A 14338-nucleotide genomic window follows, 5' to 3' on the forward strand; every position below is an offset into this window, starting at 1 on the left:
TTTGTATTGCGTTAGCTTATCTTATTTTTAGTGCCTAAGGTAATGACAAATTTGAGTAAATTAGATGAAATAGATAATTTACTTTTTATTTTTAAAATAATAATACATATATAAATTGAAAATGCACAAAATAAAAAAATGCTAGTGATACTGATTATTAAGAACGAAATGTCCGACCAAGTCAAGAAGCCAATGTCTAAAAATCCGACAAGTCAGACAAAAATTAAAATCAGTATTGCATATATCACTCTGATACGCACTACTTGTATCTCAAATTTCTACTTAACATTATGTCAAGGCTCCATTTTCAAAGCACCCACTTAGAATTTTTCTCATAACCGATAAACAACTTTTGTATATGGTATTTGAGTTTACTGTTTGGTTATTGTGGGTATTAATTTTGTGTCCTTGAAGGAGTAATGAGATGGTTGGCGGGTCACATTTGTCTTCATTCTTGGACTTGAAATTGTTTATAACATGTCCACAGCCTATTTTGGGTAGTTGGGGTTCTAAATGCAGGTCCACAGTCAAAGTAATTTTCCTTCCAGGACCACCTATTTATATTTTTCATTTATGAGTTTCACACACCATTTTAGGAATTGAAACAAATACTTTCCACCAAGCTTAATGTGTACAGGATATAGTATATTTGTTGATCATCTCTCCTGTGGAACTTAACCACTTTGTTGGTAGATAATCCATATAAGAGAGTCTTTAGCTATAAAACAACCATTTATAAAATGTGAGGCTTGGGGGTGTTTGGTGAGTGTTTCTAAACAACAATTTTCAGTTTTTAAACAACATTTCATACATTTTTACATACTTTTTCACTCACACGTATTTTCACAAAAAATTTTAAACAACAATTTTCAATTTTTAAACACATATACCAAACGGACTCTTAATTCTCTAGGGCACTTCCTCGTGATTCAAATCTAGTAACCACTGTAGTTGTGTGGCCATAGGAAGCTCTTAAAGAGACCCATTACTTCGATCCAAGTGCCAATAGGTCATGGGTTTGAGTGCTAATACTAACCCATACTTTCTAATATGTAGAAATTGTGGTAATAGGACCGAGAAGCAGCACACCCTGTTGCATGTCGATGATACCAAAAAGTCTAAGGGTCAGTTTGGTTAGAATAGTAGAAAAGTGAGAGGATGGAAAATTGTGAGAGGATAGAAAAGTGGGAGGATGGAAAATATTTAGTTTTCCTTCTTGTGTGTTCGGTTGGAATAGTGAAAAAGTGGGAGGGTAAAAAATTCTTTTGTTTGGTTGAAGAGAAAAATGGAAGGATGGAAAATGTAATTTATATAAATTGACTATTATACCCTTGTTACATAATATGTAAGAAATATACTTATTTGTACTCATTAAATAATATAAAATTTATCACATCATATATATAAATTTTTATTATTATTTTTATTATTATAATGTAAAAATTAGATCAAGTCACGTTGAAAAAAGAAAAAAAGAAAAAAAGAAAGAACGTTCAGTCACGTTGAAAAAAAAAAAAAAAAAAAAAAGAAAAGAAAGAAGAAGAACGTTTCACGTTGAAAAGAAGAAGAAGGAAAAAAAAAAATAAAATAAAATAACGTCCAGGTCACATTGAAAAAAAAAAAAAGTTGTAAAGAGGGCATCCTTCCTTCCTATTTTCGGGAGGAAAAAAAATTTGGCCGAAAGATTCTCTTGAGTTTTTTATCCTTCCTATTTTTCTTTCCTAAACAAACAGTAAAAAACAATATTTTTCATCTTATTTTCATTTTTTTATTTTTTATCTTTCTTATTTTCACTCTAAACGAGTAAGTGGTAATTTACCACAAGTGTAGATCAATAATTACAAATGCCAGCCTTCCTTATTTTTTTTTTGAAGAAAAATTAAAAAAAAAAAAAAAATCTAGCAACTTCAAGATAGGTTGTGTTGTCATATCAGCATAGCTGGCAAGTAAAACAACATTAAAATTTAAGAATATTTATGTGTTGAAGGATTGATGCAACCTCCTCTGCGTACAATCATGCTCGAGTTGATGGATTTGAATCCGGTGCCATTGCTAGTGCAATTCGCCCCAATCCTTCACAATTTTTTTTTTTTTTAATTTTTTACTTTTATTCATATTTTATATTTAATGTTTGAGATTTAAAGTGTTTTTGCAACTTTAAATTTTAACCATCTATACCAATTGTATCAAGTAGGGTATTGATCTGATTTCAATCCGATTTGATAATACTTGTGGTAGAAAGAGGTTGGGCTGTCATATCAACACAGCTGCAAGGTAGGACGATATTAAGGCTGTGTTTGTTTCGTGTAAAACGTTTTCCGGAAAATACATATTTTCCGGAAATGTTATTTTCTGGAAAAGGAAAATATGTTTAAGGTGTTTGGGTGAATTATGAAAATTATTGTGGAAAATATTTTTATGTGTTTGGATGTATTCTAAAATGCTATTTTCCGAAAAAATTTTCATATCAACACAACAACAACAACAACAACAACAACAACAATAAATTCCGACAACAAAAATTCCGGCAACAACACAACAACAACAACAACAACAACACCACCAAATTCCGGCAACAACAACGCAACAACCACAACACAACAACCACAGCAACAACAATCAGTTCCTCAAAAAAAAAAAAAAAAAAAACAACAATCAAACTTTAAAAAAAAAAAAAAAAAAAACCGGAGAGATCGAGGAAGACAAAGATCGACGGCGCGCGCGGCTCGACTCGCCGGTGCGAAGAGCGCCGGGTTCGAAGGAGTTCGACGATCGACGATCGACAGCGCGGTGCGATTGATTTTCCGGAACTGGATCGGCGCGGTGCGATGGGGACTGGGTTCGAGGGTTCATGGTCGCCGACGATGGTCTCTCGGCTTGGATCGGCGGTTCGTGGGTTCAAGGCCGTCGGCGATGGGCGCTGGGCGCTGGGCTTGGATCGACTCCGGCGCTGGGCTTGGAGCTTGGGTCTGGACCGGATCGGAGAGTGAGTGTGAGAGAGCTTGGAGAGTGATGTTGCGTGAGAGAACTTGGAGAGTGGAGAGAAAATTTCCGGAAATTGGTTTAAGGAAAATAGGGGGTGAAATGGATTTCACCCAGCAGGGAGCACTTTTTCGGTCAAAGGGGAAATCAATTTCCGTTGACCTAATTTTCCCAAGCACCCAAACACAGCAATTTTCCGGAAATTGATTTCCGGAAGTGGTTTGAAGTTGAAACAAACACAGCCTAATATTCAAGAACATTATTGAGCATTTCTATTAACTTGTGCATTAATGTGTTGGAAGTATTGATGCAACCTCCTCTACGTGCAATCAATCTCAAGTTGATAATGCTTGTGGTACAAAGCGGTAGGACTATCATATCAAGGTAGGACGATATTAATATTCATGAACATTATTGGGCATTTCTATTAACTTGTGAAAAATATTGAGAGGCTATAATTTTCTTAATCTAGGATACAAGTTACTATTTAATTGTTGTAATTTATTAGTTTTGATATTTTTTTATATATATATATATATATTTTTAGGTTTAGAGTATTTATTTCCTTGTTTTATGTACTTTTAGTGTTATTTAGTCAAATTAGGTTTTATACGCTTTCCTAACTTCCCTATGGTTTTCTAACTGCTTTAGGTTTTTAGCAACCTAAGTTTTTTTTTAAGAAAGTTTTGATACAACTTTTATAGGAAATGAAAAAAACTATCAAAATATTAATTACTTTTTTTTTTTTTTTTCATAAAAATTTTATTTAAATAGATTATTAACCAGTGCCCTAAGTGCACTCGTTAGCATTTTCTTTCTTTTTATTATTTAAACATATTATAACTTCTAAGAAAATTGTTAACGGTTACCTTTAAGACAATTGTTAATAAATTTTTTTTATTAAAATATAAAAAATTGTCAAAAAAGTCCAAAAAAAAAATTCTTTTCCAATAAAAGTTTTATTAAAATAGTTCTAAACCAATACTCATCGGTTAACTTTTCCGGCACTTTTTGTTGTATTGGAGTCAAGTCTTTGTTTATTGTTTGTGGGTATTAGCTTCATGACCTAATTTTTTTTTTTATAACTTCATGACCTAATTGGACGAGTAATAATATAGTTGGTCCAAATTAAATTTTCTTCATCATTGTTTATTATGTTATTGCTATCAACGTCATGACCTTGAATGAGTAATAATACCGTTGGTTGGCCGAAATTATTAGTTCTCTTTCTTGGACTTACTTTTTTACATGTCTATTCTTTAAAAAAAAAAAAAAAATTTAGGGGAATGTAAGTCTTTGTTCATTGTGGGTATTAACCTCATGGCCTTGAATGAGTAATAATATATATATATATATATATGAATTTGTCTTCATTCTTGGAACTTAATTTTCACTTTTTTTTTTTTTTTTGTTTCTCAAAAAAAAAAATTCACTATTTTTTGAAGGGGTCCCTAATTAATCACAGATCCACAGTAAAACTTATAATTTTTCTCTCTACTCCACCTTTTTTATTTATTATTTATGATTTTGTGCATATAAAAATAATATTAATTTCCCATTGTGTTTCACGAACCATTTTAAGCAATAAAAGTATAAAACAATAGTTTCTTCTTCTTTTTTGGGTAGAATAAAACAATATTTTCCACAAGCTTATCTATGAGCGGAGAAGTTTAATGGGAGGAAAAGTATTTTGGCTCATCAAAAACTTCTAAAATTTCACATTTTTATTTTCGCATTTTCTCATATTTTCAAATTTTTTTAAGGTACAAGCGTATTTTAGCACATTTTCAACAAAAAAATTTTATTTCAGTTAAATAAATTGTTCATAAACAAAATATTAATTAAATAAGTCAAACAAATTTCATGAGTTGGACACAAACACAACATATTTATTAACAGCTCAATTTTATCAATTTTAATATAACACAAACTCATTAAACAGTAACCCATGTCCTACTATATTACTATGGATTAATGGGTTGCGTCGAAGTTGTAGCTATTTATTAAGAAATTCACGTATAAATGCCCTTCATTTCGACTTTTTTTTGATCCGGTTAATATGTGTCCTAAATTTATTTTTAAAAAAATTTATTAGGAATCCTTTTTAAATTTTGATAAACTTTTTTCAAAATTAGTTTACTATTATAACATTAGTAAAATCTTTTTTTACAGTGAAAACCGGATAATAAATGGTTTCGTGAAAATTTAATAACAAATGCCGACACTTCCCGTGTTTTCAAAAAGGGACAAACCGACAAACCACAATTTGATTAATTTCTTTTTATATGCTTTTTTTTTAATGAATATTTTTATATGCTTTTTGACGAGCTAGAAAAATTGTTTTTATATATTGATTTTTATTAGTCTTTGTGAACAGCCTTTTTTTTTTTTGCCTGAATAGTCTTTGTGAACAACTTTGGTTCATCTTCTTCGAGTTCAATAATTTGAGAGAGAGAAAGATAAAAGAAGTGGGGGACAAAGCTTGTCAATGTCAGGAGCAGAATGCAGATATGGGCTTGGCATATTTTGGCTTTGGTGACTGTCAGTGTCATTGACTCACGGGTGTTTCATGTAAGAGATTTTCAAGAAACCTCCTCCACTTTTTTTGTTTTTTCCTGAGACAATGAGACAAGAAAAGTAAGTCATAAAATATTGTGCATCATTCATTGCTCGGTGCAAGGAAAAGTAAATTATAATACTGTGCATCGGTGAAATTATTGTGATTTTCTTTCCTATACAAAAGTATTTGGGCAAATAACACTCATTTGTTTGAAAAAATGACACTCACTCTAAATTTAAAAAGAAAAAGCTTTTTTTTTTTAATATTCATTTAACTAAACTCTGTTAAATTGATGTTAAAAATGTTGTGTACTAACCTCCTATTTAGTTAATAACATATTTCCAAAATTGCTCTCAACTTATTCTTAAAAGTTTTACAAAACCCAAAATTTTGGCAATCATCCCTTCCGGCTTATCCTTTTCCGCTTCTCTGAAAACCTAGATTGATGTTAAGGACTTTTATTTACAAATTCACAATAACAAATACACCTCAGCTGGTCCCCTGCAACCTCCCATCCCATGGCCCAACAATGTCACAGTGAATACGACAAAAGCTGAATAACCAGATAAATGTCGACAAAGCCCTCAAAATTTCTTGTATTTTAGCATAGCTGAGCCATGGATTTTTGGAATTTATGTGTAGATTGTTATGTGCACNAAAATATTGTGCATCATTCATTGCTTGGTGCAAGGAAAAGTAAATTATAATACTGTGCATCGGTGAAATTATTGTGATTTTCTTTCCTATACAAAAGTATTTGGGCAAATAACACTCATTTGTTTGAAAAAATAACACTCACTCTAAATTTAAAAAGAAAAAGCCTTTTTTTTTTTTTTTTTTTTTTACATTCATTTAACTAAACTCTGTTAAATTGAAGTTAAAAATGTTGTGTACTAACCTCCTATTTAGTTAATAACATATTTCCAAAATTGCCCTCAACTTATTCTTAAAAGTTTTACAAAACCCAAAATTTCGGCAATCATCCCTTCCGGCTTATCCTTTCCCGCTTCTTTGAAAACCTAGATTGATGTTAAGGACTTTTATTTACAAATTCACAATAACAAATACACCTCAGCTGGTCCCCTGCAACCTCCCATCCCATGGCCCAACAATGATTCCACAGTGAATACGACAAAAGCTGAATAACCAGATAAATGTCGACAAAGCCCTCAAAATTTCTTGTATTTTAGCATAGCTGAGCCATGGATTTTTGGAATTTATGTGTAGATTGTTATGTGCTCAATGGTATAATATTCACAAAACAATTTGTAAAGCTTAAATTTTTTTTTTTTTTTGAAAAAGCTTGATTTTTGTTGTTGTTAATGGGTTTACTTCAAAGTTCAAAGACATTTCTATTGATGGATTTTGTTTGAAAATGCTCGATTTGTTTGTTACACAATGCTTTGGATATTTACTCATGCTCTATTATCTTATTTCTTCTGCATATTTTTTTTCAAAGATTTTATATTCGTTGAATGCCCTAAAACCAAAATTTTGAAATTAATACAACTAAAAAATTAGTTTTTGAGAAGTAGTTCTAGTGTTTGGAAAAAGCTCAAACTATTTCCCTTGTGTCTATAATGCTTGAAAGGTAATTTGCAATTTGTCAATAATTCAGCCAAAGAGACAATACTTGGCAGCAAATAAGTAAATGTAAAAATGAGCTAGAAAGTAGAAGCCAATAGCCATTGACACCTCACCTGACTTGCGTGAAGAAAAATAATTGATTTGAACTTCTAGAGTTTCTTTTGTACTTTGAATAATTAAAACTAGCTTAATAAATCTATAAATAAATATCCTGTCCTGTGTGATGAAAATGTGGTCTAACAAAATAAATTGCAATGAAATAAAAATAGCAACACAACAACACTTTGATAAACATATATATATATATATATATATACACACCCACATGCACTTATGTATATTCTATCCAATTTACCCATGTCTAAAAGCTTTTTATATTGATAAGTGACTCTGAAAATTTCAAACTCATTTTTAAACAATAAAAGCTTGAAAGCTTTGACAAATTATTTTATTTCATAAATTTTGATCCAAAGTATTGGAGAGAGGTGTGATTAAAAAAATCTAAGAGGATCATCAAACTTTAAAAAATCAATTGGAAAGGTGCTGGAAGAGACTAAAAAATCCACTTAAGCAGCATATTTTATAACTAGCACATTGGTGAAAAATATGTAGCAAGGCATTATTTATATTCTTTGGTGCCCCCTTCAAAGAGATCGGTTCTCTTGCTTTCAAAGAATTGACCCATTTCTATATCCACAACAATGCTTCAAGGCCAATGAAAAATTCAATTGATGAAGGTAGCTCATTTATAGCTATTCTATTCAAAGTAAGTATTTTTAGACTTACGATATTCCCCAAGTCCTTTGGCAATTTGTCAAATTTTGAGCATCCAGAAAGATTAATTTCATCTAGTGACTTCAAACTACAAATGGTGCTTGGAAGAAGCACAAAATTTTTGCAATCTGTCAGATCCAATGAAGTAAGGCCAATCAAAAATTCAAATGATGAAGGCAACTCCTTTATAGCTGTTTTCCTTTAACAAAGCTTCTTTAGACTTACAATATTCCCTAAGTCCCCTAGCAATTTGTCAAATTTTAAGCATCCAAAAAGATCAAGGTTGTTAAGAGATGTCAAGCTACAAATGGTGTTAGGAAGACACACAAAATTTTTGCAATTCTGCAAAATCAAAATATTAAGGCCAGTCAAACATTCCACATGGAGGTAATTCTACAATAGCAGTGCCTTCTAAAAGAAGTTCTTGTAAGAGCTCCATGTTTCCCACAAATTTAGGAATTTACCGAGAGCTTGGTTGGAATAGAATCTCCAATGTTGGAATTGAAGTCATGTTTAGCTTTTTGGTTAAAGGATGAAGTTCGCTTTATAGGGATTTGGGCAATGGGGGGAATGGGGAAGACAACCCTCGCCGAAGTTGCCTATAAGATGTTTTCTAAAGAATTTGAAGCTTCTTGTTTTATTGATAATGTTGGGGAAAAATATGAAAAAGAAGGTGAACTTTCACTACAAAAAAATCTTATTTCTCAAAATATGAAAAGTAATATTTGAGAAATAAGATTTTTTTTGTAGTGGAAGTTCACCTTCTTTTTTCATATCTTTCCCCAACATTATCAATAAAACAACAAGCTTCAAATTCTTTAGAAAACATCTTATAGGCAACTTCGGCGAGGGTTGTCTTCTCCATTCCCCCCATTGCCCAAATCCCTATAAAGCGAACTTCATCCTTTAACCAAAAAGCTAAACATGACTTCAATTCCAACATTGGAGATTCTATTCCAACCAAGCCCTCAGTAACTTATGAGAATTCACGACTCAATTTTCGTGATATTAGTCCCGCAATGCTTTCAATAGCTGTAGAGAGAGGACTGTAACGATGAGAGAACAAGATATGATGATCAATTAATAGGTGTTCGAATCTGCTGACTAAATAAAAATATGTAAATAGATAGGCTTTGACAAAAATTAAATGAGATCCGATGAAGGCTTATATATGTAACTCAATTAAGGTTTAAATGGAGTTACATATATAAAAGTGGGTATATGTGTATGTATATATATGTTTCAAATAAAAATTACCTACTTATCAAAAAAACAAAAATAAAAATAAAAATGACCTATTCTTTACATGATATCCAGCATAATAAAAATAAAAAACCAGACCTTTGATTTGTATAATAGTTGAAAAGCCCTCTCCATTCAAGTAGGCAAAGCTCTTTCAGCAAATAGAGTGCGGATTGGTGAGAGAAACTTAGAGTTCTTTCAGCCATGCTATCACTAACGAGGTCTCTCGTCTTTCACCCCTCTCTGTTTATTGCTCTCACTCTGTTTCTTGTGTAGGCCAAAAATACCCAAAACGGAACCAAATCTCCTTTCTTTATCAAAACCTAAAAGACCTGTATTAGCAAACAATCAAAGAGATTGAAACCCACAAGGAAATAAATACAAAAACAGATCTTAAGAACAAAAAAAAAAAAAAAAAGGTGGAAATTTTGAAGAAACAGAGAGGGGAAAAAAAAAAAAGAGATACTTACTGGAAAAATTAGTCAATCTTTTAAAAAAAAAAAAAGTGGAAATTTTGAAGAAACAGAGAGGAAAAAAGAAAAAAAGAAAAAAGAGAGGTACTTACTGGAAAAATTAGTCAGTCTTTCTTCCCATGTTTTTTTTTTTCTTTCTTCCTGAGACGATCTGGTCTTGTCATCCTGAAATGATAGAGAGAAAAGAGAGAGAGAAGAGATATGGAGAGTTCCAGAAAGAAAAAAGAGAAAAAAAGAAGGACAAAAAAAAAAGGACTCACGAAACCAAAAGTGCACTATAGAGGCATTGCCTCTTTTTATATAGTTAATAGATATGCTCTTTTCATTTTTTATTTTATGTGAATGTTCTTTTCACTAATTATGGTTAAACTTTGGTAAAGAGATTTTTTTTTATTTTTTAATTGGAATATTTTGTTACTAATATTAACAGAAGGGGGGAGTGTTATTTTTTTCAAATCTCAAGGGAGGGAAATGTTTTTTCCTTTTGAGTTTGGGGGTGAGTGTCATTTCTCCAAACCTCAAGGGAGGGGAGTGTAATTTGCCCAATGTATTTTTTGTAGGTATTATATAGTAAAATATATGATATACATATACCTAACATAGCTCATAAAAAATAAACAAGATCGTTGATGGACATGGTTTCTAAGGGTATGTTTGGTACATGTGTTTAAACACATATTTTTAGTTTTTAGATAACATTACACTTATTTTCACACACTTTTTCATCCACACATATTTGAAAAAAAAAAAAAACTGAAAACTGTTGTCTAAGTTGTTGGTGATTTTAAGTGGTTACTCCATTCCATTACTCTTCTGTTAAAACAAAAGTACGTAGATCATCTACTTTTATACTAGTCTGTCAGTGATAGATGGTGATGATAGTGAATTTGACAAAATGATAAACTCGATAAATAGGCAATTGTTGACGTATTTGTCGAAATCTCATAAAATCGTAACAAGATTTTTTGAAAACGTATTCCATATTCATGAGAAATAAAACAAATTCATCAAATTATACCTTGATCATAAGTGTCTTTTGGATAAATATTGCAAATTATTTGTGATATGAGCACTATTCAAATTGATGTGAAAAAATGAGGAGAGAAACAAATTTCGGTAGTTGCCGAAATTCTATGAAATATTATGAGAGAAGAGAGAGAAATGATGTGACGGTATTTAAAGAAAAAAGTTAGGCTTAGATCCAATGTCCAATAGTATTGGACTTATTGAGATAATGACATGTGTCCACTTTTGAAAATATATTACCATCTGACCAAGTCTAGTGCACTAAATATGGACTGTCATATCATTTCTCTCTCATCTCTCATACTTTTTCTTAGAATTTCGTTGAAATCTGCTTATCTCCTCATTTTTCCAAATAAATTTGAAGAGTATTTATATTTACAAATAAATTTCATTTTTTGCAATATTTATCCAATTGACCCTAACCGTAACTCAAAAAGAATAGAAGAAAGTAGTAAACTTTCGACACGTAAAGATTGAACTTTGAAGGACAATCACAATTCACAAGTGGCCGACAAAAAGAAAATGCATTTGAATTTACACTTTGTTTGGTTGTAGTTAGAGGAAGAGAAGAGAAGGGAAAAGAGAGAGGGAAGGGAAAGAGAAAAGAAAGGGTAGAGAAAATTTGCTTTCTTAAGTAAGAGTGTTTGGATACTGGAAAAAAAATGAAAGAATTTCCTTCCTTTCCTTTGTTTGGTTTATAAAGGGGAGGGAAAGGAAGTTTGTGTATTTTTACCTTTATACCCTTATTTATCTTTGACATTTTTTCCACTTTTTTATTATATAAATTTTTGCAAGTTCTTAACTTTTTTTTTTCCTTTCAAATTTTGTGTTTGGTTATACGATTGATCATTTTATTTATTTATTTTGAAATTAATTTTAAAAAAGAACATCACTCTTTCACCAAATTTTTTTTAAAAATCATCATTCTAAACATTTTTATTTAATTTGAAATTAATTTATTTTTAAAAAGCATATCATTAGTTAACTAATTGTTTTAAAAGAAAATCATCATTGTAAACAATTTTTGAAGCCAAAGGTCAACCGTATATGACAGTTTAACTGAAAAGTATGTATTCCATTGACCATTAATATGAATATATACACAAGGTTTTTTTTTTTTTTTTGGGCTGTGCTATGCTTCTTTCTTTCTTTGTGGGTTGTGTGTCATGTACTTTNGCCGAGGAGGAGTGTTGGGGCCTGAGAGCATGGATTGCCCTTCACCTCCTCCGCCGTGTGTCAAGCTCTCCCATTCTCTTGTGTGCCAAATAAAAGCACGAGTTGACACTTCCCTCCGGCTAGCTTTCTCTTAGGCGGCTCCACCTGGGCCTCTGATTGTAGGAGTAGCTAGGAATAGCAGGTGGCTATTAGCTCGTAAATTACTTGTAAAACAGGCCTACCTGAGCCTCTGATTGTAATATGTAATTTTTCTATGCATGAATTAATAATATCAAGATCTTTCGTTTTCTTTTTTTTTTTTCTTTTTTTTTTGCTGCCAAATCTTCTATATATATATATTTTTTTCTTTTTTTTTTTACTATAAACGATACTTAGAACTTAGAATCTTATCTTTTTCAACCTACTGTAAAACGAATACTTAGAACTTAGAACTCTTATCTTTTTCAACCTACTGTAAAACGAATACTTAGAACTTAGAACACTTATCTTTTTCAATCTACTGTAAAACGAATACTTAGAACTTAGAACACTTATCTTTTTCAATCTACTGTAAAACGAATACTTAGAACTTAGAACACTTACCTGGTGCGCCGGCCAGCACCCTAATCCTTCCCACAGACGGCGCAATTGTAGGGACTCAATTTGGATTAACCCTGAGTGATGGGTTTTCAGCCCAATAAGCCCAAACAATAAATTTATAGAGAGTGGGTTGACAGGTTTAGGTGCTGGCCGTCGATCACCATGCATGAACTTTTCTTATAAAAAATGTTAAGAGTTTCTTTACAAATGGGAGGATGCTCCTCGGCCACAGGCCGAGGAGGCCTTCATGTTCTTTCTTTTTTTTTCCCCCCCCCTGTTTTGCTTTACTAGCTTTTCTTTTATAGTTTTCATCTTCCTATCTCCTGCTTCCATCTGTTGATCGTCTATTCGCTTCTCTTCTGGTCGTCCGTCCCATCAGAGGCCTTATCGGTACTCAAGTGGCTCACTCTAATCAACGTTATCCTGTCAAGGGGTTACCTCCCCATTAATGCGGCCAGGGGGGTTAGTTGAGTGCATTAAATGCGAGAATGACAGCTTACTTTGGGGTTAGCCTCTCCCCAAAATCACCTTTGTCAGGCCGAGGACAAGGTAATCCTCGGCGTGGATTTAGGAAAATAGGCTTTCCCCCTCTTTGTCCAAAATAGCTTGTGCTCCTCGGCATGGGTCTTGGGCCTGCTATATGATGGGCCGAGGCTATCAGGCCTATGGGCCCCACAGTAATATTATATATGGTTATATAATTATATTTTTCTCCAGTTTCGACATTGGCACTGCCAAAATATAGTGTTTTTTTTCTCTCCAGTTTCAGTATTTTAATTGACACAATCCAAAAAAAAATTTCGGTACCACAATTCAAATTTTTTTCTTCTCTTTTTTGGCAATGGGATTGCCAAAATAGAAATTTTTCTCTTCCAATTTCAGCAATTTTATTGCCACAATTTAATTTTTTTTTCTCTCTGCTTTGTCCTCCTATTTCGGCAATTCTACTACCGTAATTCTTTTTTTTCTCTCTCTTTTCTCCTCTTATTTCGGTCAAGTCAGTTGGTGTTTCGGGCAAGCTAGCTTGGGAAAAATTTGGGCACATATTTTGGCAATACCATTGTCGAAACTGTTTTTTCTCTCCTTCTCCCTTCCGCTATATATTTTCTCTCTTATCTCTCTTATTTTTCTCAAAATTTTGGCAATAGTATTGCCAAAATTCGTTTTTCTTTTCATTTTTTCAAATAAATTTGAACAGTGTTCATATCATAAATAAACTTTATTTTTTACAATATTTCAACAAAAGACTGAACACTTCTTGCCTTTGAAAAAAAAAGGGCCAAACCAAAAAATTATAATTTCTTTTTATATGCTTTTTGACAACAAATTAAAAAAAAAAGGCAAAAAGTTGTTCTGATATATATTGCCTTTTATCAGCCTTTGTGAATAGCTTTGGCTCATCTTCTTCCAGTTCAATAATTTGAGAGAGAGAGAGAGAGGGAAAAAGAAGTGGGGGACAAAGGCTTGTCAATGTCAGGAGCAGAGTGCAAATGTGGGTTTCGTTATGCGTACTTTGGCTTTGGTTGTCACGGGCGTTTCATGTAAGAAATTTCCAAGAAACCTCCGCTCTTGTCTAAGGAAAAGTAAGTTCAAGTGCTCAGTGCAAGAAAAAGTTAATCATAATGTTGCATTGGTGAAATTATTGTGATTTTCTCTCTCTTACAAAATCATAATATTTAAGGCAATGTGAATGTAGTAATTGTTAATAAATTTTTTTTTAATTTGACATAATTTTTATAAAAAATTGTAAAAAAATTAATTATATTTTTTTTTTCATAAAACTTTTTAAATTTTATTTACCGTTTTTAAAAATTTACTCTTTTATTTTAAACTTTTTTTAAAGTATAAATATATTTTAAATAAATTTTTTTAAAAAAAACTAAACAAACAAATCATTTAAAAACGTATTCTATATTCGTGAGAAAAAAAAAATCATCAA

General features: G+C 31.7%; 1 long non-coding RNA gene across 2 annotated transcripts; it reads right to left on the reverse strand.

The window, feature by feature from the left end:
* Positions 1–8663: 8663 nt before the first annotated feature.
* On the reverse strand, positions 8664–9878 carry LOC136069699 (uncharacterized). 2 transcript variants are annotated; one of them, XR_010630935.1, is made up of 3 exons: positions 9711–9878; positions 9245–9477; positions 8664–8949 (listed from the first exon to the last, which is right to left on the reverse strand). It is a non-coding gene; the product is annotated as an uncharacterized LOC136069699 (long non-coding RNA). The 2 variants fall into 2 exon arrangements; XR_010630934.1 differs by lacking the exon at positions 8664–8949 and having other exon boundaries at positions 9036–9477.
* Positions 9879–14338: the final 4460 nt, after the last annotated feature.

The sequence above is a fragment of the Quercus suber genome, unplaced genomic scaffold (assembly GCF_002906115.3).
Source record: "Quercus suber isolate HL8 unplaced genomic scaffold, Cork oak 2.0 scaffold_184, whole genome shotgun sequence".
NCBI classification, from domain to species: domain Eukaryota; kingdom Viridiplantae; phylum Streptophyta; class Magnoliopsida; order Fagales; family Fagaceae; genus Quercus; species Quercus suber.